This window comes from Globicephala melas, chromosome 19 (genome assembly GCF_963455315.2).
Source record: "Globicephala melas chromosome 19, mGloMel1.2, whole genome shotgun sequence".
NCBI classification, from domain to species: Eukaryota; Metazoa; Chordata; class Mammalia; order Artiodactyla; family Delphinidae; genus Globicephala; species Globicephala melas.
In genome coordinates, this window is record NC_083332.1 from 8525224 (window position 1) to 8538434 (window position 13211).

A 13211-nucleotide genomic window follows, 5' to 3' on the forward strand; every position below is an offset into this window, starting at 1 on the left:
CCCCCCTCCAAGGTGTAGAAATACAGCAGTGAATAAACAGACACAATTCCTGCCCTCAGAGCTTGTATTTTGTAGAGACAGACAAACAAATAGAGATATATAATATCTCAAAAAGTGAAGAAAATCAAGCATGGTATGGATCAGGAATGATGGAGGATGTGAGTTTAGTCAGACTGATCGTGAAGGCCTTTCCACAGAGGTGCTGAGCAAAAATCAAAATGAAATGAAGGACATATATACAGATACTTGGGAGAAGAACATTCCAGGTAGAGAAAAAAGCAAGTGCAAAAGCCCTGAAGCAGAGGAGTGCTTGGCATATTCCAGGAGCAGGAAGGCAGATAGAGCAGCTGAAGAGCAAAGGGAAGAGTGAGCAAAGGGAAGAATGGGGGACTTCCCTGGTGGTCCAGTGGTTAAGACTTCACCTTCCAATGCAGGGGGTGCGGGGTTTGATCCCTGGTCAGGGAACTAAGATCCCACATGCCTCCCCGTCAAAACACCAAAACATAAAACAGAAGCGATAATATAACAAATTCAATAAAGACTTTTAAAATGGTCCACATCAAAAAAATCTTAAAAAAAGGTAAGAATGGTAGATGAGGCTGTAGAAAGAGTCAGGGGCCACATCATGAAGGCTCTTACAGGCACTGTCAGGATTCTGGATTTTATTCTAAACATGATGGAAAGCCATTGCGGGGGGTTACGGTTGGAAGGGGAAGAGTGTCACAGTTAAGGTGAGAGAGGATGATGGCTTGAACTAGTGTGACAGCAGAAGAGAAGGGGAGAAGGGGTACTATTTAAGCTATAACACACAAGGTGGCATGAAAGAGGGTGCATCTGGGAAGTGTTTAGCTCATTCTGAGCCTGGAGAGTGACAGAAGATGAGGCTTAAAAAAAAAATGGTAGGGCTTCCCTGGTGGCGCAGTGGTTGGGTATCCGCCTGCCAATGCAGGGAACACGGGTTCAAGCCCTGGTCCGAGAAGATCCCACATGCCGCGGAGCAACTAAGCCCGTGCATCATAACTACTGAGCCTGCACTCTAGAGCCCACGTGCCACAACTACTGAAGCCCGCGCACCTAGAGCCCACGCTCTGCAACAAGAGAAGCCACCACAATGAAAAGCCCGTACACTGCAATGAAGAGCAGCCCACGCACAGCAACTAGAGAAAGCCCACACACAGCAAGGAAGACCCAATGCAGCCAAAAATAAATAAATTTAAAAAAAAAAAAGGTAGTCAGAGAAGTCTGGACTTAACTCTGAGGTCAGCAGAAGGCAGTATAGGTCCACAGTACCTTATTCGAAATCCCTTGAACCAGAAGTGTTTCAGAATCAGAATTTTTCATATTTGAAAAAGGAAATAAAGGGAATTTCCTTGGGGTTCAGTGGTTAGGACTCCGTGCTTTCACTGCTGAGGGCCTGGATTCAATCCCTGGTTGGGGAACTAAGATCCCACAAGCCGCCCAGTAGGCCAAAAAAAGGAAATAAAGAGTTTGCATCATATATCATGAAAAACCCCATCAGGATCTTAGGCAGCACCCTGTAATCAAACTCATTAATATTTTTGCAGCAAATGTATGATTATTCACACTGAAAAGCATTAGTAAGAACTAAGAACGGTCTCACCTAAATTCAAGTTCTGCTGACCAATGAGTTTGCTCCTAATTTATGAAATGAGTCTATTCTCATCAAGTACCACTACTAAGGAGAACATGCAGAAACTCTTTTCCAAAAATGGTTCTAATAATTATGGACACTTGCATGTCATCAGGCTAGAAGTCTTTAATGGGAATGATGGCTGATAAAATTGAGTCCTGCACTGATTCTTTTTTTTTTTTTTAATTTTTGGCTGCGTTGGGTCTTCGTTGCTGTGCGCGGGCTTTCTCTAGTTGTGGTGAGCAGGGGCTACTCTTCGTTGAGGTGCGCGGGCTTCTCTGATTCTTGATGCTAGCAGATTTGGGATTTCCTTCAGTGATATGACCAAAGGGTAAAATGGCGGGGGGGAGGGGGGAGGGAGAGAACATTGACATAGGCATATGTCTGGGGCTCAGCTTCTCCATTATTGCTTTTTTCTACACAGCCCTTCCACTGCCAACCATAGCCTAGGTGACAGGAGCCTTTCAAGTGACAATTCCACTTCACCAGAATAATTGGGCAGAGGGCTTACGGCATACAAGCAAGGTAAATAACAGAGATGCTAGCAATGAGCAGGTCTCTTATCACAGACTGATAGCATTACACCAGCAGAGGGGAGAAGGAAGGAAGCCACGCAGCCTTCCAGAGTCGCTCCAATCCCTTGAGAATCAGCACATATAATAAATATGCAATGTTTCCAAAGAGAACACATACCAAACCTTTGACATTAGAAAGGCTGAGCAGCCGTGCATTTAGCTGTACCTTCCAGGTCTCTGCTCTCACTGTTAGCCTGCGAGCCCTCCCTTCACCTGGTCCTAACACTGCTGTGCCTGGAACTCCAGGTTCCACGGTCCCTCTCAGTCTGAGTGACAGTCTTTTCCCGTTTGGCTGCTGTATCTACCTCAAGGATACAGCTAGACCGGCCCCACTCACTTCTGGGAAATCTGTACCCTCAGACGTTACCGATGGCCCCCTCATCTCCAAACCCACTAACTTCTCCTCAGGCACTGTTTTCCTTGCTGCTCCTTCAGCAATGAGCGTGGCCCATCACTAACGCCCTCCGGGTGTGAAGACTTGGGCTTGACTTCTGGCTCTGCCACTTCCTAACTGGGTACCCAGGCAAACTGCACGACCTCTCTGACCTTCAGTCTATTCATCTGTAAAATGGAGATACCAATTCTGACTTCATGATTTAATCTCCTCGACAACCTGGTCAAACATGTATGCAAAACCACCTGGCATCCTCCCCATCATAGAACAGGTGCTCCATAAAAGTTACTTGAACATCTCTTCAATCCCCACTGCCTTAATTACAAAAGGGCTCAGTGATGGGTTTGATTCTGATTTTCAAAAAATCTGACAGAGGAAAAAAAACCCATTAAGCTGGCATTTAAACCCATTCAGTCTTGGCTCCCTCCCATTTTCCCTGCCTTACCTTCCACTACTGCCAGATCATCTCTGTTATTTACCTTGCTTGTATGCCCTAAGCCCTCTGCCCAATTATTCTGGTGAAGTAGAATTATCACTTGAAAGGCTCCTGTCACCTAGGCTATGGTTGGCAGTGGAAGGGCCGTGTAGAAAAAAGCAATAATGGAGAAGCTGAGCCCCAGACATATGCCTATGTCAATGTTCTCTCCCTCCTCCCCCCCACCATTTTACCCTTTGGTCATATCACTGAAGGAAATCCCATATCTGCTAGCATCAAGATCAGTGCAGGGGCTTCCCTGGTGGCGCAGTGGTTGAGAATCCGCCTGCCAATGCAGGCGACACGGGTTCGAGCCCTGGTCTGGGAAGATCCCACATGCCGCGGAGCAACTGGGCCCGTGAGCCACAACTACTGAGCCTGCGCTCTGGGGCCTGTGCTCCGCAACAAGAGAGGCCGCAATAGTGAGAGGCCCGTGCACCGCGATGAAGAGTGGCCCCTGCTCGCCGCAACTAGAGAAAGCCCTCGCACAGAAACGAAGACCCAACACAGCCAAAAATAAACAAATAAATAAATAAAAATCAGTGCAGGAACAAGAGAAGCTATTCATTCATTCATTCATTCATTCATTTTTAGCTGCGTTGGGTCTTCGCTGCTGTGCACAGGCTTTCTCTAGTTGCAGCGAGCGGGGGCTACTCTTCATTGCGGTGCGTGGGCTTCTCATTGTGATGGCTTCTGTTGTTGCAGAGCATGGGCTCTAGGCTTCAGTAGTTGTGGTGCACAGGCTCAGTAGTTGTGGTGCATGGGCTCAGTAGTTGTGGCTCATGGGCTCTAGGGTGCAGGCTCAGTAGTTGTGGCGCACGGGCTTAGCTGCTCCGCGGCATGTGGGATCTTCCTGGACCTGGGCTCGAACCCATGTCCCCTGCATTGGCAGGCGGATTCTTAACCCCTGCACCACCAGGGAAGTCCCCCACCTGCAGACTTTAAATCACAACATTCCACACACCTGAAACACACCCTGTCTTCCTCTCTCTGCCTCGTCAAGCCTTTCCTCCAGACCTCAAACCCCAACTCGAATGCCATTTCCTCAAAAAGTCCTTATCACGGCACTCAGGTGAGTACCCTCTAAACTCTTCCAGTAACTGCTCCACAAAAATGCCTCTGACATAAATCACATGCAGCCCATGGCCTCTCTAGGATCGCTCCATCCTAGAGAGCTCCATAGACTCTGACTGCTCGGGAGGGTTTTGGGGTTTTGTTTGTTTGTTTTGTTTTGTCTTTGGGGCCATGCCTTGTAGCATGCGAGATCTTAGTTCCCCGACCAGGTATCGAACCCATGCCCTCTGCAGTGGAAGCTTGGAGGCTTAACCACTGGACCGCCAGGGAAGTCCCTTGGGAAGTTTTTTAATTCAACTGCCAACAACACTGAATATCATGTTTATGTTTTTAATCCTTAACCATTCTAGGGGCCCTGAGATTACTGCTTATTTATGGCTCAATTACAGAAAAGCACTTAAAATAGTACCTGGCACATAGTCAGCATTGAATGAATGTTAGCTATCATTACTCAGGCTCTAATGCAGCAATTCCCTTCTTGGAATCAATCCTGCAGAAATACTCACGTGGGCACAAAAATCATGTACAATGCTATTCACAGCAGCGTCGTCCACCACTTCCCTCCATTTTCACAGCCACACAGCCCTACTCTGAGTCACCATTTCTCACCTATAAAACCACAAGAGTGGGCTTCCCTGGTGGCGCAGTGGTTGAGAATCTGCCTGCCAATGCAGGGGACACGGGTTTGAGACCTGGTCTGGGAAGATCCAATGTGCCGCGGAGTCACTAAGCCCGGGCGCCATAACTACTGAGCCTGCGCTCTAGAGCCCGCGAGCTGCAACTACTGGGCCTGCACGCCTTGTGCTCTGCAACAAGAGAAGCCACTGCGATGAGCAGCCCACGCTGCAACGAAGAGTAGCCCCCACTCGCTCCAACTAGAGAAAGCCCACACACAGCAATGAAGACCCAACGCAGCCAAAAACAAATAAATAAAATAAATTTATTAAAAAAAAATACACCAGAAGAAACCCAAATGTCCATCGGCAGAATTACATAAAGCTGGTACGTAATAAAACAACAGCTAGTGCTCTCTTCAGCAGCACACATACTAAAATTGGAATGATACAGAGAAGATTAGCATGGCCCCTGCGCATGGATGACACGCAAATTTGTGAAGCGTTCCATATTTTTTGTAAAGCAATTATACTCCAATAAAGATGTTAAAAAAAAAAAAAAGATGATCAAAACAACAGCTAGGGCTTCCCTGGTGGCACAGTGGTTGAGAGTCCGCCTGCCGATGCAGGGGACACGGGTTCGTGCCCTGGTCCGGGAGGATCCCACATGCCGCAGAGCGGCTGGGCCAGTGAGCCATGGCCGCTGAGCCTGCGCGTCCGGAGCTTGTGCTCCGCAATGGGAGAGGCCACAACAGTGAGAGGCCCAAGTACCGCAAAAAAAAACAAAACAAAACAACAGCTAACGGGACTTGCCTGGTGGCACAGTGGTTAAGAATCTGCCTGCCAATGCAGGGGACACGGGTTCAATCCCTGGTCCAGGAAGATCTCACATGCCACGCAGCACCTAAGCCTGTGTGCCACAACTACTGAGCCCGTGTGCTGCAACTACTGAAGCCTGCACGCCGAGAGCCTGTGCTCCGCACCAAGAGAAGTCACTGCAATGAGAAGCCTGCACACCACAACAAAGAGTAGCCCCCGCTCGCCACAACTAGAGAAAGACAGTGCACAGTGACGAAGACCCAACACAGCCAAAAATAAATAAAACAAAATAAATTTTAAAAATAAATAGATTAAAAAACAACCAAAAAAAAAAAACAACAGCTAACACTCACTACGTGCCAACCACTGTTCTAAACTCTTTACGTGTATTATGTCATTTAACCCTCACGACAATCTTACAAGCTGGTACCTTGTTATCCCTATTTTGCAGCTGAGAAAACAAAAGAAGTTAACTAGCTTACACAGCTGGTTACACAGCTAGAAAGTGGCTAATATAACCAGCTAGTAGAGAAGGGCAACAATAGGGTAGAGTGATTGAGATGGTGCGCTCTGAGGCCACACTGCCATGGTGCACACCTACTATGGAAAACTAGGCAACCATTAAACAGAATAAAATAACACCAGTCAACGCTTAGGATACACCTACTGAATGCCCAAGCACTGTTCTAAGCAACTTACATGTACTAACTCTGCAAGGCAGATAGTACTATTAGTCTTAATTTTACAGATAAAGGAAGCTGAGTGTGGTAGACAAAATAATGCCCCCCCCACGCCTATGCTCCTCATCCCTGGGGTCTGTGAATAAATTACATTACGCCACAAAAGGAGTTTTGCTGATGTGATCAAATGAAGGGTTTTGAGATGGGGGTATTATCCTGGACTTTCCAGGTGGGTCCAAGCAATCACAAAGGCCCTTATGCGAGGGAGGCGGAAGGGTCAGAGTTAGAGGAGGAGATGCGATGACAAGCAGAGGACTTGCTCACAGAAGAGACTTGAAGATGCTTTGGAGATGAAGAAAGGGGCCACAAGACAAGGAATGCAGGTGGCTTCTAGGCACTAGGAAAATCAAGCAAACAAATTCTTCCCTAGAGCCTCCACAGGGAGTACAACCCTCCCAACACCCTGATTCTCCTTTAGCCCAGGGAAACATTCCAGACTTCTGAACTCCAGAATTTGTGCTGTCATAAGCCACTAAATTTGTGGTAACTGCTACAGCTGCCAATAGGAAACTAACACTGAGGCTCACAGTTCTTAGGGACCTTGCTGAAGACCACACAGCTACCAAACAGCAAAGCAGATAGCAACTCAGGCGATACTGCTCCAGAGTCTATGCTCTTAAAGTGATATGTTTCTCAGGATCACAAATAAATATAAAATTACACTGTGACATACTGGGTGTAGAGTCTATTGGTAACAACAGTGACAGTAGGGACTTCCCTGGTGGCGCAGTGGTTAAGAATCCGCCTGCCAATGCAGGGGACGCGGGTTCGAGCCCTGGTCTTGGAAGATCCCCCACGCCACGGAGCAACTAAGCCCGTGCGCCACAACTACTGAGCCTGCGCTCTAGAGCCCACGAGCCACAACTACTGAGCCCGTGTGCCACAACTACTGAAGCCCACACTCCTAGAGCCCGTGCTCCACAACAAGAGAAGCCACCGCAATGAGAAGCCCGCGCACCGCAACGAAGAGTAGCCCCCGCTCCCCGCAACTAGAGAAAGTCTGCGTGCAGCAATGAAGACCCAATGCAGCCAAAAATAAAATAAATTAAAAAAAAACAAAAAACAGTGACAGTAATTACCAACCACAGAGGACTCACTAAGTTCCAGGCACTGAGCTAGGTACAATACATACAGTGCCTCACTGAAACCTTGATTATGGTTCTTCATTGTTTTTCTCTCAGAAAAAAAGCACACATCCTAAATGTTGCATACAATTTCTCTCCCTAAAAGGCCAAGTGGCTCCACAGGCCCCCAAGTAGGCCATCACGTTTCCATAGGAAAGGATCCATGTCTGCCTTGAGAAACGAAAAAACTGAGGTTCAGAAAAGGTGTCCAAGCTCTCACAGCTAACGGGTGCCCAGAGCTGGGATCCCAAATTCAATTCTAACCAGGATCTGTGATTTTTTTTTCCCTCTCTCAATGTCTCCCCCATGCTGCCTTGCATATAGTAGGTTCTAAATAAATACTTGCTGATTTACTCTCCTCTCTACTTCTGCTGCCATGGGAATACCTTTTCAATTTCTGGGAAGGAAGGAACCAGTCTTTACACCACAATCTGAATTCACAATACATACTGCAAGGTAAGTCAAGACAATGAATTCCACTCATGATTAAAAATTCTGAAGACGACCAAATTCATATTCAAACCACATTTATTGAGAGTCTAATGCGTGAGAGTGAGTCATGCAAAAATCTTGTATAAGATGATTTCAAGTAGGGCGAGCACAATGTCCCCAGGCCAGAGAGAGCTTTAGCATATCTGAGGAACATAAAGATACAAGCAGCCTGAATGGAGTGAGCCAGGGAGATGCAGGCAAGGTCGGACAAAGCAGGGCAGGAAAGGCAACGGATTTTTAAAGATCTGAGTATACAGGAAATCACTGGAAGGCTTTAAGCAGGACTGCTGTGATCTGTTTTTTAAATTTAAATCAGTTTGGCTGCTGTGTGGAGGATGGATTATAGAGTCACACGTGGAACAGGGGAGACCAGGGAGGAACCGTTGAGGTGACCTGAGATGATGCGGGTAGCTTGGACTAAGAAGGGAGGATGAGACAGAGCTTGAAGCAGAGCCTAGAGGAATTCCCTATAGACTGGATGTGGACAGAAAGGACAGAGGCTCCTAGGTTTCTGGTCACTGTGACCAGGAAAATGATGGGGCCACTTGGAAGATCTGACCATTTTCTCCTTCTAAAAATACTCTCCGCTTAACTAACAGTACAGTCCTTTTCACTTAAATCTACAATCCTGCCCCATCCAACTGCCCATTCATTATACTTACTTAAATGTCCTGACAGAATCCAAGACAGACCTTAAGACAGTTCCTCACCTCGATCTGCCTGGGCAAATCTGCTTCTCCTACAGTCTTCCTTGTCCTTTTGGAGTTTCCACTCATCCCACTGACGCCTGCTTTATCTCATTTATCTCAACCTATTTCCTATTTAGTTTCCCTTATTTTGTGGCTGGTGATTTATACTTGTCAAATAATGGTAGCTATAACTTACTGAATGCTTTCTGTGCGTAGACTCTATTCATGCATAATCTCATTTCTTTCTCAATAATCTTATGATGTAGATTCTGTTATTCCCATTTGATAAGTGAGAAAACTGAAGCACAGAGAAGTTAAGAAATGTATCCAAGGTTAGATAACTATGAAGTTCTGGAGCTGAGATTCAAACTCAACTATTAACAACTAAAAAATTGATCCTTATATGAAACAACCAGGATTGGCCTCCAGTACACACTCAGTCACTTTCATGGCAAGTAGGTACCTATGGAACCAACTGAAGCGCTGTCTGAACAGCAGCAGTGTAGGGTAATGAGTGCTTGAAAACAGGGAAGTTTTTGGAGCCCCTTTCCTGTAAAGTCAAAAATTCAGTTGAGGGCTTCCCTGCTGGCACAGTGGTTGAGAATCTGCCTGTTAATGCAGGGAACACGGGTTCGAGCCCTGGTCTGGGAGGATCCCACATGCCGCGGAGCAACTAGGCCCGTGAGCCACAACTACTGAGCCTGCGCGTCTGGAGCTTGTGCTCTGCAACAAGAGAGGCCGCGATAGTGAGAGGCTCACGCACCGCGATGAAGAGTGGCCCCCGCTCACCACAACTAGAGAAAGCCCTCGCACAGAAACGAAGACCCAACACAGCAAAAATAAATAAATAAATTACTAAACTCCTACCCCCAACATCTTAAAAAAAAAAAAAATACTTCAGTTGAGTCCTTAAAGATTTAGTCACACTCACCCCTCCTTTTTTGCAGATGTGGAACCTAAGGCCAGGAAACTGTTGTGACTCACCCAGGGTCAGAGAGCTAGTTAGCAGAGCTGGGAATTGAACCCAGGCTTCTGGACTTCCTAGGTCTTTGCAGTGTACAATCATTTCATCCACTCAACAAATATCTGAATGCCTACATACTTGCAGGCACTGGGAATTTAATAGAGACCAATCAAAACCCACATCTTAATTACTGGACATTTATAAAGTGCTTGCCCTCATGGAGCTTATCCTCTACTTCTCCCTTCTCAGTCACCCTCCTTCCTCACTCTTAGATAGGGGATAAATGACCGCTGAGTGGAAGGAGAAAAATTAGACATGCCTTTGTTGTGAAAGTCGGTGCAAAAACTGAAGCACAGTCTGAGAACATACAGGGCTGCCAGCTTCAACACTCTCCTTTATGTTCATTTGATTGAAAGAATGAGCCTCCCATTGTGGCTAATGAGCTACTGTGGAAATAGCAGTGAACCTGAAGTTAGTGGCTTAGATTCAAGTCCTCCTTCTTCTATGTACTTGGTGTGTGACCTTGGGAGAGGTGGCTCCCTTCCCTGAACCTCATCCACAAAATAGGCTCGGCGCCACAGCAAGAGATGCAAACTCACGTGCTTACAGGGGCCAGGCAATTCTATCCATGAGTGAAGCAGAGCTGCTGGAGACGACGGCCAAGTAGAGAGCCCAAGCTCTGTGTAAAAGAGCCTCGGGACTTCCCTGGCGGTCAAATGGTTAAGAGTCTGCACTTCCAATGCAGGTGACGCAAGTTCGATCCCTGGTTGGGGAACTAAGATCCCACATCCTCGCGGTGCGGCCGAATAAGAGAGGTGGCCACTGCTTAGCTCCAACCAATGTGGAGATGTCTGACCTTACTATTTTTCAAAAGACAGAAATCAGTAACTGTGAAATCTCCATATGTGGGGAGGGTGGGGTTGGTTGGGAGGAAGACAGACACATCTTCCCAACTTCTCATTATAAAAAATTTCAAACATACAGAAAAACAGAAAGAAGAGTTAATGTTTTGCTCTACTGGCTTTACCCACATGCCGACATCACAGCACTTCACACCTTTAGCATGCAACTCCAAAAATATGACATTCTCCTTCCTAACCACACTATTATCACATCTAGAAAATAATTCCCAAATATCATCTAACAGGACTGAATACTCAAATTTCCCCTATTGCCTAAAAGATGTATTTTAGGGAAGTTTTCTTTTTGAACCAGGATCCAGTCAGGGTTACACCTTGCATTTGGCTCCACTCTTTACTCTCTTAATCTAGAACAGTCCCTTCTCTTGTTTTTTCCATGACATTGACTTCTGGAAGAGAACCAGGGCAGTCGTCTTGTAAAACGTTCCACATTCTGGACATCTCATCATTACCTCAATGGTGTCCTTTAATTTGTTCCTCTGTTCTGTGAAAACATGATATCTGGCAGGAAAACAGAAGATGATGCACTGAGGTTCTTATTTCACTACATCAGAAGACACATTATTAAATATTTCTACGTGAAGTCGATTTTATTCCTTCTGATGCTCAAACTGCCCCAAATTTGGCCAATTCTCTAGATTTTTAAATGCTAGCAACTAATTTCAAAAAAATTAAAACACTGTATGAGAGATACACACCATTTTTTTGGTTTTTTTTAATTTTGAGCCTTCTTTTAATTTATTTATTTTTATTTTTGGCTGTGTTGGGTCTTCGTTTCTGTGCAAGGGCTTTCTCTAGTTGTGGCAAGCGGGGGCCACTCTTCATCGCGGTGCGCAGGCCTCTCACTGTCGCAGCCTCTCTTGTTGCGGAGCACAGGCTCCAGACGTGCAGGCTCAGTAGTTGTGGCTCACGGGCCTCGTTGCTCCGCGGCATGTGGGATCTTCCCAGACCAGGGCTCGAACCCATGTCCCCTGCATTAGCAGGCAGATTCTCAACCTCTGCGCCACCAGGGAAGCCCACACACCAGTTTTTAACCTCCAGACTGTATGAGTTCCCTTGAAGACCCTTTTTATTATTATTTGTCTCCCTTCCAATTCTCTGACAACCTTGGTCCAACATTATAGAGTCAGAGGCAAAACTGTAGCCAGAATGCAGTCTGTCCATTCGCAGGCTGCTTTCTATTTCACAAGGATCCCCAGTCCCCAAAGTTCTCCTATCCCACCTGGAGTTCCCTTAGAGACAAGTCAATTTGCTTTGCGGAGCCTCCTTCCTTTCTGTACAGAGGAGGAAATCACTGCCTTTCCTTCTCCAAAGAGCTGCTATGAGACTCAGCTGAAAAAGGGACAAGAGAGCACTTTAATCAACTCTGTAAGACTGTATACAAATCTATAGATTCCAAATGATAGGTAACCCCTTCCTACCCTCCCAGGACCCTCAGCCAATCCTTTTCAGGTTCTCCGCTGAGTTCCAGACATCTTCACTTCCTCAGAATAGCTCCCATCTCCCAAGAATTCCATACCCCGACTCTGATTTGCCCCTTAGGTCACCTCTCCCTCAGGAGCCCTCCATCCATTCTTTAATGCTCCTCAGATAAATCATTCATTCCTACCCCTCCGACAGATCTCTCACTAATTCCAGTTTAATCCTCACCAACTTTACCCCGCCTCAAACAAAACCACCTACTGCCCCCAACGCCTGGAATCAACCCTTCTAGTACACTTAGGATCCCCTTCTCAACCCTTCAGGAACCCCTAACACTCCTTCAAACGGCAGTTCCTAAACTCATTCGACACTGTGTCTTCAGCCCCATTCTCATCATTTAATCCCCAATCTTCTATTTCAGGTGCCTTCAACCCTCAGACCAGTGCTTGCTAATGCCTCGTAATGCGCCCTCCTCCCCAGTCACAGAAGGCTCCACACACCTAAAATGAGCCTGAAGTAAGCCTCACCCCACCCCACCCACCACACACGCTCTCTCACCAAAAAGCTGTAGAAGCTCCCGCCCCTCAAACCTCTTGAACCGCCTGCCTCCCCAACCCTTGGATCAATTAATTCTGCCCTCTGTACTCACGCACATCACATAACCACCCCCCATCACTCAGACCTCATCACTGAACTCAACCACTCACATATTTATTTCTACTTAGATGTGTAGTAAACAGCTAAAACGTTAAGTCCAAAATAGAACTGCTGACTCTTCCCCCACCTCAGTCAGTGAAGGCACTTCCGTCTTTCCAACTGCTTCGGCCAAAAACCTTGAGTTCTGCCTCTCCCACTCCACACATTTAATCCTTCAGCAAAGCCTGTCCCCTCTACCTTCAAATTATATCCAGAATCTACATCTGATCCCTTCCCTAGAGTTCCAAGCCACCATTACTTGCATCTCAAGGGGATTACCGCAGTAGCCCCCTAAGCGGAATCCTTATTTCCACTTCTGCCCACTTCCACCTGTTCTCCATGCAGCAAGAGCGATCCTTTTCAAACACAATTCAGATCGTGTTACTCCTCTGCTCAAAACTCTCCAACAGGTTTCCCAACACACTTAGAATTCAAAAGCTACCTCCTGGGACTTCCCTGGTGGCACAGTGGTTAAGAATCCACCTGCCAATGCAGGGGACACGGTTTGAGCCCTGGTCCGGGAAGATCCCACATGCCGTGGAGCAACTAAGCCCGTGCGCCA

The 13211-nt window shown here is 46.7% G+C and overlaps 1 protein-coding gene and 1 non-coding gene across 3 annotated transcripts in view; one reads left to right on the plus strand and one right to left on the minus strand.

The window, feature by feature from the left end:
- SAE1 (SUMO1 activating enzyme subunit 1) overlaps window positions 1-13211 on the minus strand; it is a 73309-nt gene that overhangs the window by 58507 nt on the left and 1591 nt on the right. Inside the window, exon 2 of one of the 2 annotated variants that reach the window (XM_060289348.2) lies at window positions 11754-11863. The exons of the other annotated variant lie outside the window; for it this stretch is intronic. The gene's annotated coding sequence lies outside the window, so the exon portion shown is untranslated. The remainder of the gene's footprint in view (window positions 1-11753; window positions 11864-13211) is intronic. 2 annotated transcript variants of the gene reach the window in all.
- On the plus strand, window positions 5194-5300 carry LOC115862719 (U6 spliceosomal RNA). Its single transcript, XR_004043203.1, has one exon. It is a non-coding gene; the product is annotated as a U6 spliceosomal RNA (small nuclear RNA).